This window comes from Notolepis coatsorum, assembly GCF_963971535.1.
Source record: "Notolepis coatsorum genome assembly, chromosome: 13".
Classification (NCBI taxonomy): domain Eukaryota; kingdom Metazoa; phylum Chordata; class Actinopteri; order Aulopiformes; family Paralepididae; genus Notolepis; species Notolepis coatsorum.
The window spans coordinates 61,471,587-61,474,950 of NC_140177.1; positions in this window are offsets into that span (position 1 = coordinate 61,471,587).

The following is a 3,364-nucleotide window of genomic DNA, read 5'->3' on the forward strand; positions in this document are numbered from 1 at the left end:
TTGCGTGCTGTTCTCTTTAAATGCGCATCAAGATGTTCACGAGTTTGATTGGTTGATGGGAGGAGAACACGACTGGGGAGGTGCTTAAGGCCTGACATATCTGACTTAAGTTACAGACCTACAGTGTATACAAAAGAAAACAACTAAAAATATCTTAATCCGCGCAGTGCGCTGTTGCCTGCAGCTATATTATCGAATCATCTTATTGGTATGATGCTTCATGTTAGTATTGTACTGTACCAGTTGAATAACTATTACTCATGTTTTTTTACCTGATTTGTAAGCCTCTCCCCCTTTTTCCTAGTAGGTAATAGGGGAGAGTATAAGATGAACCAGTGGGTATGTTCAGTGGTGCAGTCGTAATATGGGAATTGCCCGGGTGCCACGTGCACGCGCACACACGTGTGCATGCGCACAGAACAGATTATTATTATGCAGAATAAATAGTAGGAAACATGTTTGTATAGGAAATTACTAGTTTTAGTTTAGTTTTTGTAAATATTGCCTTGAAATAGAGAAGCTGAAAAAGGTAGCCTTCAATATATATAAAGAAATTATATTGTCAACAGATATGGTTGAAAAACAAACAATGTTTTAAATGTAATTGTAGTTACAATTTCTTTAATTGAATGAACTTAAACTAGAAAAGTAAATACAAACTAAATTAACAATGTAACTTAATTTACAGAAGGACAGTTTCCTTCTGAAGCACAACTTAATGCCTCATCCTTGATCCTTCCAGTCGGGACCATTGTCACATAGTGAGAGGTTCCACAGCTCAAGCAAACCCCCACCAATTGGTACAGGCTTGTATTTCGGTTTGGCTCTTCTCGTTCTTTGTTATGCTATCGGTATCCTATTATTATGCAAAGTCTAGGTGATAGATAAGTGCCGGCCACCGGGTACTTGGCGGACGGCGCGACGAGTCCAGTGACAATTGTGAACGCATTTTTGTGTGCGCGCGCGTGCACATCCGTGCGCGACTGCGCGTACACATCCGTCCGCGATTGCGCGTACTTGTGCTCAGCGAACTACTAGGACGGCGTGGTACCCCGTCCACCCACCACTGCATCCCTGGGTAAGTTGACTAACCTCGTTCCCAGTTTTATCTCCTCCGTGAGATAAAGACTGGTAAAGCACTACGGCCGAAAGTGTGTATGGGGTAGAATTTCCGGTGTATGTACTTCCACTGGAAGCTGCCTCCGAACAGACCAAACTTGCAGTGGCTTAAACGAGGAAATATTCTGCACTTCACACGTTTCTATAATTGTTTTGTCGAAACCGGAAAGCCTGTAGCCGGTACTTCCTGTACTTCCGTTTTCACACTTTAGGAGGCATAGCATTATCAGCCTATGTTGACCCACCCCCTGTATCAAAGGAAATGTACACAATTTGACCACAAATTTAGGAATAACCCATCATTTTGCTCAGGCTTTTATGGAGTCAGAAAAGTGGTTAGCACATTGTTGTAAAAAAAATAAAAATAAAACACATTGTTGTTTTTTACATACCAGATAATGTGTCAATGCAAATTCAGCAAGTTTTGAAAATATATAGCATAGATGTTCATAAACTACCAAGATATAAAAACATGTGAACTAATTACCAAACGTTTTTTTATTACCGTATAGGGCAATTTCTTTCAAACTGGTGGCTGTGGGGTAAAATTTGTGGTAAGTTGAACTCAACCTAGGATACAGATAGGCCTTTCACACCGTGCCGGAGCTGGTTCCCGAACATAATCTCGAACCGGCATGCACGGTCACATCGGGAATAATTGGTTTGGAACGTGAAAAATCGGTGCTCAGCTGGAACCAAAACATTTTTGGTTTTTCCTTGCGAACCGTGGCATCATCAGTGGGCGTGTCATATTCTAGGCTGTCAGGACAAGCGAAAATGGCGAACAGTAGAGGTTCGGCATTGCACTCAATCGATCCATACAACAGGAAGCGATTTGCGACTGATCTCAAAATGATTGACCCAAAGCTGTAAAGGAATGCCGACGACGTGTATTGTCGTTTGATTTTTTTATTGAATTCATATTTCATCAACCGAGTCTCCCGTTGGTACAGCAGACCCTTTAGGAGCTCAGATGGGAAAATACCGCCCCCTATCGTCTATCCCTGTGTAACTGCAAGTCATTCGATTATACTGCTGGATCTGTGGAGGTGGAGCCAACTCCACTGTGCTGGCAAGCCGTCTGATGAACATGGAAGTGATCGCGAGATGGAAAGCAGCGTGGAATATATATTTACAGCAGCCAATAATCAATCAATAAATGCGATCGATATTTGAATTGGAATAATCTTTTTGGAGAACATCTGATCTAAAGGAGTCTATGTTACCAGTCTTGGGGTAATCAGAGCTGTATTCACTGAGATATCAGCATGTGCCGTGTGTGTGTATGTGTGTGTGTGATCTTGAGGAAATGAGGTAATCGATTTTTCAGCCCGCCTCTATAGCGTGCATAAGTACACATATACTATCGATAATCTAACGTTTATTTGAAAACGATTCATAAATAGGCAGACAAATGACAACGTGTCTAGTGTATTCGAGAATATTCTAATAAATGCCGTTTATGGGGGAATCTTTCTACTTTCCCGGAAATTTTCGAGAGAATGATAGCTTTTCGAAATGCTATAAAAAGGATATGAACCGATTAAAAAACAATCCGTTTCGACAATGTTGACTGCAAACAAGTCATTGGTAAGTGACGGGCAGATTAGACACATAGCCATAATTTAAAACATAGATTATGCGTTTTTAACGCTAACATTGAAGCCATCGCATTCAACGGGGTAAAAAGGTAAACAAGGCCGGCACTGATAGTGTTAAAGAGCACCTACGGGAGGCTGCAATTCGAAACTGGCCACCGTAAATGTCCAAACCCCCCACCCCCACCCCCTCCTAATAGACAGTCTCCCCCCCACCGCATGTATATTTGTTTATTTGTTTATTAGCAAAGGATCCCCATTAGCTGACGCCAAGACGTCAACTAGTCTTCCTTGGGTCCGAGACAACATTAAAACATTACAACATATACATTGCAATTAAAACATAATAAAATTAAAACATAGCAAGACATACCAACCAAGGAAACACAACATAGCAAGACGTGCCAACCGAGGAAACACAACAACATTAACACACAAACTAATTATATCTAAATATGTACATCAACGGTAACATATTGCATAACTCAGCATTGTCAATATTGGCTACATGTAAGATTTTAATTTATTTTTGAAGCTTGCTACACCTCTTATGTCACGTATGTCACTTGGAAGATAATTCCATGCCCTGATAGCCCTATATAAAACTGTTCTTTGCATACTGTTAGTATTTGCATGGGGTAGAATAA